Here is a 4,794-nt window from a genome sequence, read left to right as displayed (position 1 = left end):
AATGATTATTATTTTTTCCCAATAAGAAATGAATTTGGTGATGTTAATAGGCACCTTACCACAAATTCTAACTGTGAATGTACTTCTCAAAAACAAGTATGATTTTTCCCCAAAAGAATCCTAAAAAAACTTGTAATAAACCTATAAAAGCTGATTTGCATATGTGCAAAATGTTGAATAGCAAATATAGGCAACTCATAAAAAAAAACATATTCGTTCAATGGCTATTATTTGTGAATTGCCAGGTTTCACAGTGCACTTCTCAGGAATTATCTATTCTTGAAACACCTATGTGACGTCAAATAAAATCTTGATACACAATCTACCCAAACTTCTTCCGGTGCCCGCCGGCTGACTTGCTTACTGAACACTGTCTCATTAAATGATGGTGCGCAGAGGAACTCTCCGACCGCGTCCCGGGCCCGCAGACATGCGGCTGCTTGTCTGGAGATGAAGCCGAGTTGAGGAAAGCCATGGGCATTACAGCGACCATGGCCGGATCTGACAATGACCAAACACTTTGGTATTCATACAACCTATTCCTTGTTTTCTCAAATATGCATTTCCAGTTTTTTGTTTAGGAATAGGTCAAGTTTGTACCTGAAAAGATGGCCAGAGGGACTGCTGAGTGTGGGGCGACTGGCAGCGGTGCTCTGTGTGGGTGCCGCTTCCAGGGGAGGGCCAGGAAGTCTGCGCGGGAGCAGCCGCGGTGACACCCACTCCCCACACCGAAAAGGCTTGGCACCCGGGCGCTTCCCTTCCAGTAGAGGCGGGCCAGCTCAGAGCTGGAGCGTGCGAACCTCCAGGCACAGCTCTCCCGGTGCTCTTGTGCGGCTTCTCACCAGTAGGAGTCCTCAGGTGAGCTTTTGAATGAGAAGGCTTTAAGTAAACTTTTGTGCTGCCAGGATAATCCCAGCAGTGGCTGTGGTGTTTCTCCAAATCGGGATTATTCCATCTTTTGTATCTGATAGGTTGGCTGTTGAGCGAATTGACTGGCAGGATGGCAGGTAAACCTGGATTGTGAATTGCCAGTTTGGAAGGAATTGGAGCAGCATAGGATGGCGGTGGGGTTACATTCTGGAGCGACTCTGCGTGTCTATCGGGACTTCCAGACCATGAGCTTGGTGGTGATGGGGGAAAGTAAGCGGCGTGTTGTGGCAGAGACTGACAGGCATTGTGTGTGTGCAAGGGGTCGTGGCCTGGAGTTGTTTCATTGTAGTCTGTGGACTAGCAGAGCAGTGCGTGTTAAGGCCTGCCACAGTGGCTGACACAGAAGCATTAAGAGCATCCAGTCCTGCTGTCTGGTTTGTAGAACTGGGTCTGTTGGGAGCTGAATATACTGGTGAACTCAAGGAGGACCTGGGTCAGGGCGCAAGAGGGGTGGCTGTTTCACGCTGGTGCCTGAAAATGGCAGCTGGTCTACCACTGAGGCACTGTCTCGTCTATACTTTCTATGCTCTGGAATTACTCAAAGTGGAGGAAGCTGAGGTGTCAGATGCTTTTCCATTTCACATCTTGTCTGGACCAGCTATCCGGGGGCCTCCGCGGCCTTGCTGGGGGGCTGCATAGCTGGCTGCGGAGGCACGGACTGCGCCTGTGGGTGGTGGTGCGGCGGGTTCAGCTCCTCAATGTAGAACTCCGCTTAGCTGGCTGGGCTCCCGGCGCCCAACAGGCTCTCGAGCTATGCCAACTCGGGTTGTTCCTGCAGCCGGAGGCCATCCTCTCCTGGCCTATAGGGTTTCTGATGAGAAGTCAGCTGTGAATCTCTTGGAGGTCCTCTGAAAGTAATCTGGTGTTTTCTCTCTTGCACATTTTAGAATCTTTTCTTTGTCTTACTGTTGGAAGTTTGACTACAATGTGTTGTGGTGAAGATCTTTTCTGGTCATGTATATTAGGAGTTCTATGTGCCTCATGTACTTGGACATCCTTTTCTTTCTCCAAATTGGGTAAGTTTTCTTTTCTTTTCTTTTTGTTTAAATATTTATTTATTTTTACTTGAGAGGCATAGTTACAGACAGAAAGAGGGAGAGACAGAGAGAGGTCTTCCATCTGATAAGAAGCCAGGAATTGGCTGGCGCCACGGCTCACTAGGCTAATCCTCCGCCTTGTGGCGCTGGCACACCGGGTTCTAGTCCCAGTCGGGGCGCCGGATTCTGTCCTGGTTGCCCTTCTTCCAGGCCAGCTCTCTGCTGTGGCCAGGGAGTGCAGTGGAGGATGGCCCAAGTGCTTGGGCCCTGCACCCCATGGGAGACCAGGAAGTACCTGGCTCCTGGCTTCGGATCAGCGTGATGCACCGGCCACAGCGCGCTGGCTGCAGCGGCCATTGGAGGGTGAACCAACGGCAAAGGAAGACCTTTCTTTCTGTCTCTCTCTCTCACTGTCCACTCTGCCTCTCAAAAAAAAAAAAAATAAATAAATAAAAAACAAAAACCCAGGAACTTCTTCCAGGCCTCTCAGCAGGTGTAGGGGCCCAAGCACTTGGGCCATCTTCCGCTGCTTTCCCAGACCATATCAGAGAGCTAGACTGGAATTGGAGCAGCCAGGAATCCAATTGGCACCCATATGGAATGCCGGTGCTCAGGGCAGATGCTTCACCTACTGTGCCACAGTGCTGGCACTGGGGAAGGTTTCTGTAATTCTTTTACTGAATAGGCTTTCTAATCCATTCTATCTACAACTTCAGGAACTCCTAAGACCCGTATATTGGATCATTTGATAGTATCCCATAAATTTCCAACACTGTGTTCAGTTTTTTTTTTAACCTAGAAGAACTATTTTTTTCTTGTTAATTTTTCTCTTATTGGTGTTTGCTAAAGCAGATTCTGTTTATCGTTGTTTGTATGAATGATCTCTGTAAATGGTGCTTGCAGAAAGATTTTTATTCTGATAGTTCTATGTTGATTTTAATGAATATCAGAAAATTATATCAATCATACATTTAACCTGTGATTTCATGAATATTATTGTACAAGTCTTAATGAAACAATGTATTGGTTTAAAGACAATTAAAAATATATAAGGTATTACACAGTAATACTTCTAATTAGTCTAATAAAAGATGGCCACAATTAGGGCTACTGAGAGGTTGTACATGAATGAAGATTTCTTTGGCTTACAACAGTCTACTACAGATTAGCAAACTGGAAGAACCCTTAGGGATTCAATGCCAAAACTCTCTGTTAAAAAATGAAGGGCTTTGGGGCATAGTGGGTAAAGCTGCTGCCTGCAGTGCTGGCATCCTATATGGGTGCTGGTTTGAATCCCAGCTGCTCCACTTCCAGCTCTCTGTTATGGCCTGGGAGAGCAGTGGAGGATGGCCCAGGTCCTTGGCCCCTGCACCCACGTGGGAAGACCCTAACGAAGCTCCTGGCTCCTGGTTTCAGATCAGTGCAGTTCCAGCCGTTGTGGCCATCTGGGGAGTGAACCAGCAGAGGGAGGACCTCTCTCTCTCTTTCTATGCCTCTCTTTCTCTGTGTAACTCTTTCAAATAAATAAAAAATGAAGGGCTTTGAATATACAACTGTTGAACTTGATTGTTTGATAATGGGACAGTGGTAAAATTATTTGAATAGAGATGATGCTGTGAAAGAGTTACATTTCAGTAAATTATTTATTTAGTAATAAAGTCATTGCAAATGGCTGAGATGGTTTTATTTGTCACTTAAATGGCTTTAATGGGCCTAATGATTAAGAGCTATGTCTTTTAATGCAACCACAGTTCCAATAAGATCTTAGCAGGGGAAAGGCTCAGTTCCTCTTTACCATCGTAGATGTGCTTGGAAGAACATTGGGTGTGGCGTCAGGTGGCTTCAATACTGTAAGATTTTGGGTCCATGTTGTGCTTTTTCTCAGTTATGTGGCCTCTGATAATTCATTTTAACCCTCTGAGCTTTTTGTTTCTTTTATAAGCATAGTATTTTCTTCTTTGAAAAAGTTTTGTTTATTCATTTTAAATAATTACAGAGAGAGGGAGAGACAGAGAGTAAGCATAGTATTTTCTATGTAGATCTAATAAGATAAAAATAATTTTTGTAACTATAGCAGCATTCCTCTCAAGACACGTTCTGCTGTCTGTCTACACCGTTTTGGTTATTGACATTGTTTTATAATGTGTCCTACTCCTTTACACCCTTCTACCCAGCCTATTTTTTCACACTGGTGAGCAAGGCTATAGGGATACCTGTGTAGACACATGATGTTATCAATGAAAGAAAGAATAAATTGTAGGAATTTGAAACTTTGGCTTACAAGCCTCTTGTTTCAAGGTAATCAACAGATTATTCTCAGTTGGTACCTGTTATGTATTTGGAAATAAGTAAATCCTGATTGAGGGAGGGGTGATATTGGGGAAGTTCTTCCTTCAGTTGGCAGAAATAAGAATAAATGGGAATGTATAGCAATAATTCTCCTAGCATGTTTCTCATAGGGAAGCAATGGGATCTTTTTGGGAGTAGTCATGCCTTTGGGAAAGGAGACTTGCCTCAATTAGAGAACATAAAACAGTAATGAAACTAAGCATTTGGTCAATTCAGGAAATCAACTTCAGCTTGGGAATGCCCAAAGGGAGCTTGTTTTGTGGGATAGGGAGAGGTTTTCCAAGACTGACCTTTAGTAAAAGGAAACTTCTGATTTTCAGTCTAAGAGTTCCAAAGGGCTAATTCAAAGTGGAGAAATAAAAATTATTTCTCTGGGGATTCCTGCTAAGTCATTTGCATATTATAAGGCAATTGCATGTTGGCTAATGGGGTTTGAATGTTTGGATCTGTGCACTCTTTTTTTCATTTCTTCCGCTGA

At 44.3% G+C, this 4,794-nt stretch overlaps 1 pseudogene; it reads right to left on the bottom strand.

Annotated features, from left to right (window-relative positions):
* Positions 1 to 577: 577 nt before the first annotated feature.
* LOC127483399 (Krueppel-like factor 5 pseudogene) overlaps positions 578 to 4,794 on the bottom strand; it is a 21,475-nt pseudogene continuing 17,258 nt past the window's right edge.

Source organism: Oryctolagus cuniculus, chromosome 13 (assembly GCF_964237555.1).
Source record: "Oryctolagus cuniculus chromosome 13, mOryCun1.1, whole genome shotgun sequence".
Lineage (NCBI taxonomy): Eukaryota > Metazoa > Chordata > Mammalia > Lagomorpha > Leporidae > Oryctolagus > Oryctolagus cuniculus.
Note: the sequence above shows the minus strand (reverse complement) of the source record. Positions and strands in the feature narration are given on the sequence as shown.